The sequence below is a fragment of the Sinohyriopsis cumingii genome, chromosome 8 (genome assembly GCF_028554795.1).
Source record: "Sinohyriopsis cumingii isolate HCF-2022 chromosome 8, ASM2855479v2, whole genome shotgun sequence".
Classification (NCBI taxonomy): Eukaryota; Metazoa; Mollusca; class Bivalvia; order Unionida; family Unionidae; genus Sinohyriopsis; species Sinohyriopsis cumingii.
In genome coordinates this window covers 116445729-116462950 of record NC_142968.1, presented here as the reverse complement: position 1 = coordinate 116462950, position 17222 = coordinate 116445729, and positions in this window count along the sequence as shown.

Sequence of the window (17222 nt, the reverse complement as noted above, 5' to 3'; positions counted from 1 at the left end):
CAAAAACAAGCGAATTATTTGATAATAATCTGCCAAATGATTTCGATCTAACATTAGGCCAGCTGTTATAGACACGCAGCTGCGTTAATGCAATTTCTTTGACGCTGATTGGTGTTGGAAAATTAATGCTAAATTCTGGATTGGTTGAGCTTAACGATATTAGTGTTGTTGTCGGCGGTGTCGTGTTTGTCACGATCTGGGCTAGTTCGGACATTATTAATATTCATTTGTTCAATCTCCGAGTAAATACTGATCATTGCCGAAAATTCTGGATCGGAGATAACGCCATCGTTGAGACTTTCAGAAAGAAGCGATGATAATCTCGAATACGCGTCGTTGACCTGGGATAATTTATTCTTGTACAATGATAACTTTTCACTCGTGCACGAGGAGATTTTTTTCGCTACGATATTGAGAACACCAGCGATTGTTGTTGTCGACGAGATTATTATCGTTGCAACGATTGGCACTATCGTTGTTACCGCGGATAAAATTATTCCCGCGCCGGCAACTACCGCGGATACTGCGTACACAGCGACGTCAATGATAACTAATCTACGCTGATATTTCTTTATTTTTATCTGATACTCGTCTAGGAGTTTTTTTAGCGAATCCTGCCATGATCGCGCCTGATTGTAACGGTAATCCGATGCGGTCATTTATTAAATTATTTACCTGACTAATTGTATAAAAATTCGAAAATTACAATATAATGCACTGGTCCCATGGTGGTTCTGTCTTGTGATTCTAGTATGAAATTTGCGATGCTACCTTCATTTAACGAAATAATGAAAAATCCAGGATAATATTCATAAATTTTATAAAAGGTCGAATTTATATTAAATTTTATATTGGATAAAACATAAACTCGATATACACCCCTAAATGGCGCGGTAAAATTAAAAGAATCATCCTCGGGTGTCCAAGTGTGTGTGATTTTTTTAACAACAAATGTCACACTGCAGGATATATTCGCTGTTATCAACTCACTTGGTATCGAAATACGCCCCAACATAGGAATATCTAACGGTGATATTTCTGCGCTAATTTCTTGAATTTTTGTAGTTGCATCGAGAAGTTTCGCGTTTAAATCTCGAATTTCTCCGCCGTACACTGATGTATCAAATTTTTGACGCGCTAATTCACGCACTACATTAATTTCATCGTTAATTTTTTTTATTTTCTCATCTGTCGATTCACGCGCCGCGTTAAACCCCTTGGTAAATTCGGGAACAACAACATCGCTGAGTTTATTAATTTCCTCGCTGATTTTTTTGTTGAGATCGTCGATTGTTGTTCTCTGACCCAACGAGATATTTATTTCGTTAATTTCGGCAAGAATACTAGTAATTTCATCGTTGATGGATTTTACTCTCTCGATGAGATCGCTGTGTGTAGTTGAGGAGGTATCGATGAACTTTTTTATATCCTCGTCGAGTTTTTTACTGAGATTTTTTGATACCTCCTCGAGTTTTTTAAGATCATTATTTAGCTTGCTAAATCTTTTTGTCACTCTGTCCTGGAAATCATCGGTTGTTGCCTTATCGGACTTTAGAAGCATCGCCGCTGATAACTCGCTATTTTTTTGTTTTATATCCACGAGATCGGCCTTTGGTGGGAACTCCGCGATAATATCGGCGATATCAGCGATAGATTTTAATACCATCTCAGATTGGCGAGTAAATTGACTGATATGATCATTATATTCTTCTCGCTTGATTATATCAGTCAATTTCACGTTGCTGGTGTGTAATCTTCCCTCGGTATTTTGAAAAACAGCAACTTCGCCAGGATCTACTTCTGACAGCGATAGAAGATTGTTAATATCACTCTTGGTTGCAAATTTTGATGTATCGATGTCGCCTGTTTCTGTTTTTTCCTTCCTGTAGAGGGATCTACCATAAATGTCAACCATGATATTTATCTACGGTATATTCAAATAAAATTTTGTTATAAGGGCCGGATGATTTTGAAATTGCGTCAAGAACATTAATTGACTCCGAGCCGCATATCGGTGGATCCGCTAATGTTTGTGTTGGAAGCGTCGAATACCAAACCGGAAGTCTCAGCGAAGACACGTAGTTGATAAATTCATTTGGTGGTGCTAATCCATAAGAGTCAAAGTAAATAACTTCGCGAGGATTAATCGCGTAGGCAACCCAGTGCGTGCCAGGGCCGGTATTTTTATCGAGATTTATTATTCCTGTCTCGGTAGGGTTTGGTTTGTCTGGTAGTTGATCCCGCATAAATACGCCTCTGAAAAATTTTATTTTTTTATTCTTTGCTTCGCTAAATAGATCTAAATTTGAATAGGCCGTGCTAATCTTAGGCCGGATCCGTATTGGGGGCGTCTTAGATAAAGGCCGTTTCCCTTTTTTTTTACCGTATCTTCCTCCTATCACTTTTTGTGCTAATTTGGAACCTATACCTCCGAGCGCACCTAATCCTACTGCTTTTGCGGCTGCCGGAAGAATCCCAGCTAGCAGTCCCGGAAGAGCGGCAAATAGAGGAAAAATACCGCCTGTTTTGACCATATCTCTGATGGCGCCTATGGAAAGGCTCACATGAACGTCAGAATTTGCTGATTTGGCCTTGGTAAATCGTTCACGTTGACCTCTAGTTAGCGACAGTTTGTTAGGTCCACCGTGAATCTGATCGTTTTTCAGTGTTAATTTCATACCGCATCGCTTTGATATCGCTGTTTGGAGTTTTTTCATCTGACCTGGGGTCAGAGTTACACTGACGTGTTCGTATGGCATATTAATAATCGCTTAATCTAAATTTGGAATTTGTCACATGTTCTCGACAGGAGCATCGATGACTCTCATTCTGCCGCTGATTCCTTCCAAGATCATTGTTCTATCACTGAGGATCACCGCGAAGGCTCTTGCTGCTCCGGCTGTGTTAATTCTGGCTTTGAAATGGATATCGACAACGGATTGTTTTACCAGGTCGAGGTGTTCCAAGGAAAAGTAATAGATGGGATAAAGTTTATTAAAATCCAACTGTGATATTTGCAATCCAGTATCGATATTTTGATCGCGACCCATGAAACTTAGCAAGCGATGATACGCGCGGGCCGTCGAATAATTGTTAAAATCGATGGCTATTTCCTCTGATGGTTCCTGCTGGCCGTTTATTCTCAATGAAACGTTTGTTGCCGCGAATTGATCGAATATCATATGACTGTGAGTTTGATCGTATCTGTTTGCGGCATGAAGAGCAACAAAGATGTGTCTAGGTGCCGAAGCGCCCTGTTGTGACGCAATTCGCCAGGTAAATATTCCGTTGATATTAACATCGCAGGAGTCGGTCATCGTTGTCAACCAGGACATGACGGATTTTCCGCCTTGATTCATGAATGATAATAATTTTTCTTCCTCGATAATTGATGGTGTTATTGCTGGCATCCACAGAGTAATTTTAGTTAGGATAACTTTACCGGCGTCACCTGCCACACCGATCTCTCTCCAGATGGCTTTGTCACTGCCAGCAGCGTCTCGAACGAAAGTTATCGTGTGTTTTGCTCCGTAAATAACTTTTCTGAAATGCCTGCAGAATCCAAAAATGTGAGATAGTGGAATTGCACAGGAGAAATTTCGTTCATCCCCGTTTAACATATTCCTTCGCGTGTGAAATCCAAGATTGTAATTGCCATTGATACCAAGCATTATAGCAACGTTGGTGGCGGCGGCAGTAGCAGTGGCATTTTGCGGTATGCCGGTATTAAACGGAACATGATCAGCGTGATTAGAGTTATCCTTGGCGAACATCATACTAGGGCCGGCTGATCTGGTAAAATCATCCGAGTATCTCGCTAGTCCTATTATCGTCGTTGCTATATCAACATTGTCCGTAATTGATTCGATTTCTCTTCCGTCGATCATGTAAGTGGCACTCTTGAATAATGCCATGATGCCGTTATTGACGAATCCGACTTTGAAATCATTACCATAGTCGGTATTATCGGTTTTCTTAATTTTCCCAACAACTTCGATATATGCCTCAGATGGGAGAAAATATCTCGTTGTATCGTGAACTTGAATTTCCTTGCGATTAAGTGTATTTGGGTCAATTACGTCGTATGAAAAATACTGGAAATCTCGTACTGATGTGTCCCTACCTACAGACTCGTCCATGTCAAATACTTCATTTGACACTTGTGCGAACATTTATTATTAAGAATATCATCTAAAACGAAGACCGCTGCCTGAAATGAAGCTTGTATTTGCAACTTCCTTTGCTAGATTTGTCTTAGCAACTTCCTTTGCTAGATTTGTGTTAGCAACTTCCTGCGCTAGATCGTTTATTTTTTTATTTGCTGCGTCGTTTATGGCTTTACTGATTTCGGGTGGCATTTCTCTGGTGCTAGGTAATTTGACGGGTTGTTTTTTGCGCATTAAATTTAATATTTTATTTTTGACAACATTGAAGCCTTTACTGGCCAAATTACCGATACCAGAAATGGCAGTCTCGCCGATCTTTCCTATTGCTTTTAACCCGAACTGTTTGACCACGGGTCCGATTTTAGGTATTATTCGCGTAACGAGACTTCCAATGATATCGCCGAATCCATTGCCGTGTATATATTTGTACACAGGCAATCTAGAGTTTACTACGCGGACCTGTCTGGGTCTGCGTTGATGTTTGTGAACAATCATGTTATTTCAATTATGTTGTTTTAATCGATGAGTTCATCAATAAGTTCCTTGTAAATGTGAGAGTTAATGATGCCACCGCGGAATAACCGCTGACAAATATCTGAGGCTTCGTTGATTACTTCGCGAGAGTTATTTCCAGCTCGTTTTCCTCCGATTAATATTTCGAGGCGAGATACATCGTTGACAACGCTGTCGGGGCAAACGGTATATCCGCTTCCTGTTTTTGGTTCATCTTTAGGTTCATCAAATAACGATCCTAATATTTTTTCCTCCCGATCTAATCGGTTTATTTTTTCTAGAAAATTTATGTAATCAGGGTCACTGGTATTAATAGGTTTTCTGACAGAAGCAAAATATACCACGGGTATCCATTTTCCTTTTGACATTTTTTGTTCGCGATATTTTGATTTCAAATAATTTTCTTGTGTTTCAAAACCAAATCTGGCGATATAAATTAATTTATCTTCGTCACTAAGGTTTTCAAGAGCATCACGGGTAAAATACCTTGATGGTAAAACCTTAATTTTTTTAGTTTTTGCAGGTTCGGTTTCAGTTTCTGCAGGTTCGGTTTCTGCAGGTTCGGTTTCAGTTTCTGCAGGTTCGGTTTTAGTTTTTGCGGGTGGAGATGATAACGATAGTGGTACCGGAAACAATCCTCGCGGCCTAAAAGAATAATTATTTACCAAATAAACAAATTTACTATATTCAGGATCATTACCTTTAATCAATTTGACATCTTTGTATATATAATATACCCATCTTTTCCATTGCTCATAAGTTACATCTTCGGCATAACCAGGTTTCATCAATTTTTTTCGTCTGTTTATGTCAAAATTTTCCACAGTAAATTTTACAACCTCCATTAGTTTCATTAATTTTATTCTTTCGGTAATCTCATCGGTAAATCTATCAGAACCTAAGATTCTTATTCTTCTGTCTCCAGGTTGCTCTTGCTCTCTCGCTGTTTTACGCGAAAATTTCCTTTTTGTTTGTGTTTGTGTTTGTACAGGCGCTTGTGCTTGTACTTGTGCTAGTTGATCTGGTAATATTCGAGTGTGTTCCTCAATATCTCTCGTCATGGGAATAAGCCCGCGCTTCCTGAGTTCCTTATCTTCTTTTTTGTCACCGTATGCGACTTGTTCGATTGCTCCAGTGACTGGCTTCAACCATTTCGATGATATCTCGGTAATTCCATATTGCGCGTCTTCGTAATCACGAACTTTTTTCTTAAATAATTGTTTTGTCGGGATAAGCTTCTTTAATGCCGCTAACTCTTCTCGCGCTAATCTGGCAGAATGAGGCTCTCCAACTCTACTAGCTTTCCGACTCATATTATTTTCAAGTATATTGTTTTAATGCGAGATAAAATTAGGATCAGCAGCCAAACTTTGCAAACTTCGTCGACGAAATAAATTCCCCCCCCCCAAAAATCTTCGTTTTTTACTTGTCCAGAATCATTGATTTTGCACACAAAAATTGCAATCGGGAACGAATTTACGCAAATTAATTTTCGTGGGAAGGCTTATTTTTGAAATCTGAGGCTTCTACGGAGAAAGTTCGCGTAGGAAGCTTTATTTTGCTGGAACCGTCTGGTCTGTAGAACTTCCCTGCTGCTATCTTTATTCAAAGGGCACGTGCATTGCTTTGTGGGCTAAGTTTACAGCTTGCTATACAAGTCAGCAGACGATCTTCATTAAGGGTGAGGGACCTACAAATAGAACCCATACATGTGGCTGCATATGTCTTTCAAGAACCTGAATACAAAAATGCAGGTTTTGTCTGGGAAATTAAATGACAACTTTTTAGAAGCTCAACAGGCAACTCATGTGGGATGTGCCTCATCAAGAGTTAGAGAGGTCACGTGTATCAGGCTATCCTATATTAGAGGTACTGACCGGATATTTAATAATCATTATCATACAATTTGAAATAAGTGGCAACACATTACATGTGGAGACATGTTATAATTTTGATTGTTATTATCTTCTGAAAGTCCCTGTTTCACACTTTAGTTCGATAAGCGCTCATTCACTGAAGAAAAAAAAGCATCGTTAAGAGAAGGTGCCCCTCTTGACCACTCCCCCACCTCCGCATGGAGTAAAGTGTACCATATGATAGTCTTAATTTGCTAATTTCCTATTATCCTTGGACAACCAGATGTGGTTGCAAAGAACATTCCCTTTATCTTGAGGGTGCACCGGAAAAGAATGCCCATGACCCCGAAACTTTCGTTCATGGAAACCTTGAAAATAAAATAAAGACAAAAGCCACAATAGAAACATTCTTGCTTCTTATGATCCTTACATCTTCGTCAGTGAAAATATGTTATTTTTTTAAGATTTCAAAGGTGGGTTTATATAACTTTTTACGGACTGTTTCTAACAAGCTGAGTCAATGACTGTTGCGTGAATATATTTTAGTATGGACGAAAAACTATGTTGAACTTATGTACTGCCAAATTCAACAAAATTAATATTTACTACTCCAAATGTATATATCATTGTGCATCATACAGAGAACTTGAAACTGAAAAATATCCTCCGATTGGCTTTCATGAGCGTCGAGATCGTACGTTTTGTGTTTTAAATTATGACCCCAATGGCTTGCCATAGAATACTTTTCTCGACAAGACACCGTAAGATCGTCTATCATCTCTAGATTGTCATCTTAATCCACAACCCCATCCACCTCCCAAAAATACAAATTATAATGCCGTAATTTAAAATTGTTAACGTTCACGGGAGGCGCAAAATGAATTCCCATAGCTATTTTGTCGTTTACAAATAGGTCAAATTTCAAAAACGATTCTTGCATGTCAACGACCTCATGAACCAAATACACCCATTTCGTCTAGATAGTTAGTCACTGGCGGTCGAATGAGAAAAACATAAACATAACACACTGTGCTATATTTATATAACAATTCTTACTAAATACACGTCTTGCATCAAAACTTGTAAATACATGCCACTGGTCATATTATAATACTTGCATGAAATTCTTTATGTGATTTAGTCAGTGAGGTAATGTACAGGATGATAGCAAACATTAGGGCGACACATTTTTTAACCCTAGTGATATTGTCGCCATATATCCAACCTAACGGCGATGCGGTTGCGCTGTAACATACCACCATGTCGGCCGATTCCGCACGTCGGGTAATTCTGCGCAACGATGCGTCATTTCTGTAAACACTGGATCACGTGTTATTTTGGGTCGAAAATCCATTTTGTATCAAGAAAGAACGATCGCAATTTAATTAAGAAAATTAATATTCATAAAGTGTACAAAAATATCCGGCATTTCGACTCGAAAAACGTGATTTCTAAAAGTCCACAGGAAGACCCACTCCATGACCTTCTTGAACCGTTAACCCAGAAAATCCGATTTACTATGTATCTTTCAGAATCATACAAATAAATACATTATATAAACGATGTAAATGTATACCTTAAAACAATACTGCCTTTTAATCCAAGTTTCCATTTTTGCAAGAAGTTGTCCCACACATACAAAATCGTCTGCTACGTGTCAATTTGCCGCTACAATATAAATTCTCAAGAAATTCACCGGCGTATAGTCTGTTTCTAACTTCTTTAGTAATTTTTCCCCATCAGCAAGACGTTGTAAACACATTACATCCTATTCACTGTTGTTTCTCTTCCACATAGTAGAGTATTTTTCTTTTATAAGATGTTGAACTTTACTTATTTTTTTACAAGATCGGTTTTGTTTGTTTAATACATCTTGCCATTTATTGGCATTATTGCGATGAATTTTGTAAAACTAGCTATAAACCTGACCTAATTACTCGAATGAAATTTGACAGAAACAGTCCAAAGTAATGCATTTCGTTTCTATTGTCCCATTAATAAATATTACATCTTTTCAACACTATGCGCAGAATAGGAAAACATCTCGAGTCAGGAAAACACGGGGGTGGTATCCCCTGTCTCCAAAATTAATATTATTTTGAACAAAATATTCTGGTAACAATTGCTTCTTTTCAAATGGTAAACATTGCTGTATTTTATTTTCGTCAATCGGACGAGTTCGGTATGCGTTTTGCTTCAGTATTAGAGACGGAAACCTTGAAGTGCGCAGAAATGCCCGACAGCGTTGTACATACATACATACATACAGGCAGACAGACAGCAGACAGACAGACATATGGTCGATGCAAGCTTTTGAAATTCTATTCTATGATAAGAAATGTCAGAATAATGGAGCAAACATATGAAACAATTATGACGACTAGCAGAAGGAAATTACATTCCATGTAGACGGATATTTTTGCGACATTCTGATTGTTATGTAGCACAAATGCTGATGGTTTTAATGATCAAAATTGATAATAAAGGTGATTGAGGTAAACAATGTACTTTAAACGTTCCATAGAATTTGACAATATAGTTAACCAGAAGTCATTAAATTAAAGAGTTATCTGAATTTCATGTTGAATTGGAGACGGAACCAGTTGTTTTAACAGACGCAAGAAGCGAGAAAGGAATCGTCATTGCAAGGCTTCCATACCATGCGTCACAATCCTTTGTTTTATATACGATCAATAATTATAATATTACGTTGTCGTTGATATCTTACTAATTAGATGTGACTGTTTGAATCCAGTTGTGAAGACGTGATTTACTCACGTTTGGTCCCTTGTTTCATTTAACTTCGAGTGTGAGCAAACTCATTAAGGCTTACAGGGTGTACGGCAAACGACATTTAAATATTTGCCGGCAACTTGTCTGATATTAAGTCTGAGAAATTTGTACTATGTTGAGACGTCTCTGTCTTTGGACAACTTTGTGAACCTGGAGGGAGACTAAGATCCCAGTAAACGAATGGTTTCACTCAGCAGAATAGGATTCTAGCCCTAATTTTGAAATTATGTATTGGTACAAGAAAACACATCACTGGTCTCTAGTGTCCCGAGGTGACCGAGTGGTCTAAAGCGTACGCCTTTACTGATCGTTGCCTTCTCACCTCTGTCCGCGTGGGATAAACCAATATAAGTATGTGAGAAAGCTGCTGGAAGCTTCCCGTGGATCGGTGGTTCGTACTGGGGTTTTCCTGTTTTCTTCCTGTATCAATTATATTGGCTGCCATGTGGACATAGAACACAATTAATTTTACTATATGTTCTCTACATTTGTTTCTCATTACTGACCCTTCCACTCTGTAACAATCAGTGCAAATCATATGTTAATCTAAAATACCTTCAAAGATGACTTCACGGTGATGTTCTTGTCAATGGTTGACCTGCTTTTTTTGAGATGCTGGACTGTCAACATAGCAGCATGTAAACAGAACACAGATATCACTTCCGGATCATCACCAAGGCCTTATTACTCACTGTGCACTGTCGCCGAAATGCACACAGACAACAACACGCTGAGCTCATATTATCAAGAATAAATAGTTACCTATAAATCCCTACCAAAAATGCACAAATAAAACTCTTCTTTCACCACCAAAATGAGAGAGGAAAAAATGTTCTAAAAATAGACTAGAACTACATTCGTGGCTACTGAACTGGAAGTATTAATTGTGACCCGATTCCATTTGTAAACTATCGTGTGCTGAAAAACGGCGTTAAACGCACAAAACAACATAACGTGTCTCTATCTAGGGAACCGCTAGTCCGATAAATCAACAAACCAAATCTATGTTGATATTGATGGACGATATGTTGGCCTGATGTCAATTGTTCATTAAAAAATGTGTAATTTTGCTGCCTGCAAATCATTCCGGAACAAACCTGCATTACACCTTAGACACATACCGGTAGTTGGTAACTACCATATCCAGCGCGAAATTCAAAATGGCCCCAGGACAGATGGTAGTGCTATTCCATGTGGATTTACAAGTCACCATAGATAGGATTTGCTCCGGAAATATAATGTACATGCCACCAAAAGAACCCATCAGCCGATGGTAGCCGCGAGAGGTACCGATAAGCGTATAAAATGTACACCGATGTGTGCACTCAAAATTGGCTTCGGATTTTAGCAGGTTTTAAGAGAAGGTGATATCAGCCCTAAACTGAAAAAACAATATCATGACGGGGGAGGGGCTGATATTTCGGTCATGGGAACCGCTTGCTCGATATCTGAATGACAGGCATCCAATTTATTACTTAAAACAGATTTATTATGACATTAAAATGATCATAGAAAAGAAGGCCTCACTGAAACCGCAAGATAGTATGAAATCATTATGTACAGACGATGAAAAATATATTTAATGCAAGTAAATGTTTTATTACATATTGTACGCTGCACGGTGAACTTAGGACCTATTTATAAACAGTTCTTTTGCTTTTAATTCTGAAATATATTATGCCACAAGATGTAATTTTGCAGATGTAGCATTGGAAGAACAGTTGACGGAACGCTGGAACTATATATATACAGCGCTTTTTATTATAATTTTACCAGGCAGTATAACTTAATATGTAAAAGTTTTTTTTTTATAAAAAAGTATAAAAAAAATCAAAAAAAGTCGCTATGATGTAAGTAGCACTACAATGAGTGGGCCAGCCAGTTGTTATTTCGTCCGTCTTGTAGTCCCTTACAATAACATTTATATTTTTTCTGACTTTCCCTGTAGATTTGCAAATGAATGGAAAACATTATCTGCACTCAACAGATAAATAAACATAAGATGTTTATTGAAAGCATGTTGGTTGTAGCGTAATATAACACATAAATCAGGTGATTGGTGCGGTTCCAGAAAGGTCACTTGATCTAAACTTTCCAGTAATTTTTATTGAATTCAACTAGTTCCAGCAAATGCAACATAACATATGTTGATGATAGTTGTGTCCAAATTAGTACCTTAGACGTGTAACGTAATTTTAGTGCATCCGAATTTATAACTATTGCAGTGGGTTTCATCAAGAATGTAAACAAATTAAAGAAAACCTTAATTAGTATAGTAAAACATATTTACAAGCACTACAATCTGGCAAATAAATCGCGGCTTGCATTATTCATTAGTAGTTACTGTTCATTTTTAAAAACATTTTAAAGTTCGAGATAGGCCTAATTTCGAGAAAATACATCGGTGGACGATGGGAAGATGGTTTCTTTGCAATATAAAATTACTAATGTTCAGTACAAGAGAGAGAGAGAGAGAGAGAGAGAGAGAGAGAGAGAGAGAGAGAGAGAGAGAGATTGATACATGATTTTAGCATTAGATTTTCACCTAATCTTTTCTATGACGAATTAAGTATCTCAACTAAACACATTAACTTATATGTATATTAGTGAATATTAAATGCATTAGGCGGCTTATTTCCGATACGGCTTACTTGCGAGAATGTTATCCATCCATCGAGACGATTTACCTTCACGTGCAAAATGTGGCAGAAAGCGATCATAAGGTAACAAGTATTTAAAAACCGCGGGCTCTGGCAAATTGTCAGTGTTTCATTTTGATTTGATGAAGGTACTTATCAAGCAACAGAAAGGCGACAATCATGAAAGCTCAAAGCCATCCGGATTTCATCTGAACGTGGCAATTGCGTTTGTAAATAACGAAAGCGAAAAACAGAGAAAACACGTTGGAGATACTCACTGCAGCGAGGGTAAAGTCGTCATATCTATAAATGATAAACCTTGGTTATGTTTCGTGCGCGCGCACATACACACACACGCACAAATACACCTGTGATTACAAGGATTTGCTTTTAGGTCACTTTCTTTCCGTCATATGCAGATACAATAAAGCAATATTTCCTCTGACTTAACATCAAGCATAGGCCGCAGGTAACGTTACCTGAAGCCATTACTACCCATACAGCTGCGGCCTATAGCCCCTCCAATCCCATGCATCAGCGGACAATACCTCCCTCCATAGCCTATGCAGCTTCGGCATACGTTCTTCATTACCAAAATGAGAAGCTTGAATAATTGTAGAAGCAAATGCTTGGAAAGACGAGGTGTAAAAGGAACCACTTTGATAGGCAAGCATAGATTAACACTCCGCTATTTGGACAAATGTTCTTAATGTTCATTTTAGAAATGCCGTTGATATGTACATGGATAAGAATCATGTACTGACATACCTGATACGTGTGTAATATAAATTGACGTTATTACTAATATTTCTTTTATTATTCATTGGACCCATGGGGCAGATGAATCGGGTGCAGAACATAGATGTGATACAACTTATGATATTTAGGATACATATACAGGTTAGTGCTGTTGAAATTAACATCACATTGATTGCAAGGTTGCTATTGTACTGCATTGTCTGAGGTCTATACAAGGGCGTTTTGCAGATTCATTTTGTACGTGGGTCTGATTTCATATCTATGGCGTTTGAGAAGTAGGCGGAATTGAAGTCCCCCAGCAGAACCTATATGCAAGGAAAACTACTTGGTTATGCAGAGGTAAGTAATTTTATTTCTTTAATATTACCAGATACGATGAAATAGCGAATGATCCATGTGGGCAGGCTCCACGACATTTATTTAAAGTTTGAGGCAGGTAGCAAAGTTTAATTGTATTGTGAGATAGTAGTAGTAATCCACATTGACAAAGACAAACAGAAAGGTGTAGACATGCATCGTGAAGGTAAATGCAGTTAGAATATATACAGACCAGTTCTTGACTTCGGCAGCATTTACAGATGACGGATTCAACAGGATTTCGATAATGTTGAAAATAATCATCCCTTTGTCACAAAGTGGAGCAAAACTAGATTTTGTCACATGTTTGGTATGATTGATATGACTGGTGTTTGATACATTTAATAGGAAGTCTTCTTGCATCAGGACTCGTAAATGTTTCTATGACTGATCAATAAATTATCTGACAAGGACACCGTTAGTCAACAGGACAGTTAGGAATGTCTTCTAAGAAAATAATGTGCTTACTAAGACGTAACTGTATAGTAGGCATCTGCAATTAAGGGCCTTTAAACTGAGTATGGTAAGAATCCGTTTATAAGGGCCTTTAAAATGAGTATGGTAAGAATCCGTTTATAAGTCTTTAAAATGAGTATGGTAAGAATCCGTTTATAAGTCTTTAAAATGAGTATGGTAAGAATCCGTTTATAAGTCTTTAAAATGAGTATGGTAAGAATCCGTGTATGAGGACCTTTAAAATGAGTATGGTAAGAATCCGTGTATGAGGACCTTTAAAATGAGTATGGTAAGAATCCGTGTATGAGGACCTTTAAAATGAGTATGGTAAGAATCCGTGTATGAGGACCTTTAAAATGAGTATGGTAAGAATTCGTATATAAGGGCCTTTAAAATGAGTATGGTGAGAATCCGTTTATAAGAGTCTTTAAAATGAGTATGGTAAGACCCGTACATAAGGGCCTTTAAAATGAGTATGGTAAGAATCCGTATATAAGAGCCTTTAAAATGAGTATGGTAAGAATCCGTATATAAGGGCCTTTAAAATGAGTATGGTAAGAATCCGTGTATAAGGGCCTCTAAAGTCAGTATGGTAAGAATCCGTGTATAAGAGCCTTTAAAATGAGTATAGTAAGAATCCGTACATAAGGGCCTTTAAAATGAGTATGGTTGTTGTTATTGTTATAGGGTTTAACGCCATCTTTCAGCACAAGAGAGGCTATACATGGCGGCCAGTATTAATGGTGGAGGAAGAACCCGGGAAAACCCCTGAAAGAACCACCGACCCACGAGAAGCTACCGGCAAGATTTCTCACATATCCACATTGGCCGAGCCCGATACTCGAACCCAATCAGACAGATGTGAGATGGCAGTGATCCGTGACGGAGAGCGCTTTAGACCAATCGGCTACTCGGGGCCCCTATATAAGAATAAATAAGAATGCGTACATAAGGGCCTTTAAAATGAGCATGGTAAGAATCCATATATAAGAGCCTTTAAAATGAGTATGGCAAGATTCCGTGTACGAGGGCCTTTAAAACTTTCAAAATCGTTTGTCCCAATTTTCTAAAATTTGTTTTAATTCCCGTTCTAGGACGGGCAATTAGCCAAGTCCGTATATAAGTACTTTTACACTTAGTACAGCAATAATTCGTATATAAGGGCCTTTAAATTTAGTATTGTAAAAATCCGTATTTAAGGGCCTTGTGTATTAGTGCTGTAAGAATCCGTATATAAAGGCCTTTGATGTTAGTATTGTAAGAATCCGTATATTTAAAATTAGTTCACTAAGATCCGTATATAAGGGGCTTACATGTTTCCGCTTTCTTGGAATATATATTCTTTTTTAAGGCATTGAAGCGACACATTTCTACCTTCCCCATGTGCTGACATATTCCGACATCTGCCATGTAGGTTGAACTGGATGCGGTTGCAAGAAAAATTACACCATGGGATAGATTTAGGAGATATATTTCCCTATAACAGAAAATAACAACAACTAGTATTGTTACTGTATTGAAACTTCACCCTTTACCATCGTCTGGGAGAGGACAGAGTTTTATTTGTAGTCCTTTCTTAGGCTCTAGGCTAGAACGTTCCATTCCGCTGTTTTCTTATACAAGAGATAGTCACACTTTTGTATGTTAGCCATACAATGAATTTTATTTTATTTACGTCTCCTTTTTTTCTTCCATGTTTCAGGCAAACTTCATATCGCGTCGTGTTTCTTTTAAGTTACGAGCTGTTTGTTCTCGTAGAGTATATACTGTATGTATGTTGTATGTGGCTTTTACACACTCAGGTGGTTCTCAGTTTATACGGAAAAATGTGCTCTCCATAACCTAACTTCTTGTTTTGAAATATATATCTACGTTTCCACCATCTATCTTACTAACACGAAACACTGTAATTGTCACACTATAATAAAAAACTAGATCTACAATAAGGTTGTCTCTGATATCGTGTACAAGACACAGCTGGGATTAATTTGTCCGTGTTATATACGTTGTGTTTCATTAACGTGTGAAGCCTGGACGAACTTCATTTGTTCAGTCTCATAATAAAAATAACCGTTATCCTTGCCTCTAAAACTTTCTATCTCTGCAATAAGTACTTGCTATTGTGCCGATGTATGTGTTATTAATGCCTCGTGTGCTAGATCCTACAGCAACGAATTCTTGTATTGTGTCATTTACTGATTTACTTTGCAATTATCATGACCCGACACACGTCCACGTGTCATGATATTGGGGGGGGGGGGGGGGGCTTTCTATTAGGCATTATGTATTAGTGTGTTTGTACTGCCTAGAGTACATACATACTTTATCAACGTGATCATTTTCATTTATCGTGCAGTACAAAGATAACACTACGTGAAATTTAAATTCATATAAGTGTGCCAGATCTTCTGTTAAATTTTGTGAAATAATATCAGTGAGCTATTCAATAGCTTTGTAATTGCCAGCCATGTTTAAACTCGTTATAGACTAATAACCAATACTCATTGAATAGTTCTATCAATCAGACAGCAAATTTTAATAATTTTTGTCAAATAATATCAAGTCATTCAAAATTTTTATCGCTGTGCCAGCAATTTATAAAACATACGTGAAAAAAATATGCTCGAGAAATTCAATAGTCATGTAACCCTGACAGACTAGCATAGAATACATCAGTGTTATCATTTATTGTGCATGATTTGAGATTATTCAGTGTTATACAATGTTTAAATTTACAAGCGGGGAGAAATATTTCGTACCTCTGAAAGAACACGCCTTCTGCAACATAAATAATAATAATAAAAAATTTAAAAAATAACGGTCTCTGAAGACAGGTGGTCTCTCATAAGTGGTCATAAAACTATATGATCAATAAATTCATGCACCGGGAATCTGGTCTCTCAAGACATGTGTTCTCAAATTAGTGGTCTTTCAAGACAGATGGTCTCATATCAGTGGTCTTTCAAGACAGGTGGTCTCATAGCAGTGGTCTTTCAAGACAGGTTGTACTGCAAATTTAATTTTACAAATGTGCCAGAAATCTTCTCATACCCCTACATGACATGGTAATATTTTAATGCATATCAGAGTAAACAAGAGTCCCTCGAAAGGACTGATGCTCTCCTGGCTGAAAAGAATCTGCAGGAAATTCATAGTAAGTCCTTTTCTGCCTTCCCTTTGTTTCTTTCTTCCCTCCTTTTATCTCTTTTGAGACTCGTATTGAAATCATCTCTCGTATTCTAAAAGAGCTACAACAGACCCAGAGTTTAGAACAAAAATATTTTCTTGTGTTTTAATTAACATGTTCACGTAAGTGCAGTACAACAAACTGTACCATAACCTTTGACCTTAAACCCAATATCGTGAATAGAATAGCACTGAACTATTCTCAGATAATGGCAAGATATACCTACATGCTCAGTTTCATTAAATCCATTAGAAAAACAAACAAAAACCCAAAAGTTATTAAACTGACATAAATGAAGGTATTCCTGCTTTTATAGCTAAATAAATCCATTCCTTCTGTGCTTGTGTTTGTTATCACGCTCAGAAGCCATCATAGATTAAAAAAAATATTTAAAAAAATACTCAAGGTCTGACTTTAAAATCAATGTCAGAGTGCTTTCAACTTCTTTACTAAAAATAGCAAAATACAAAGTCTGTTCAATATTTATTTGTAAATG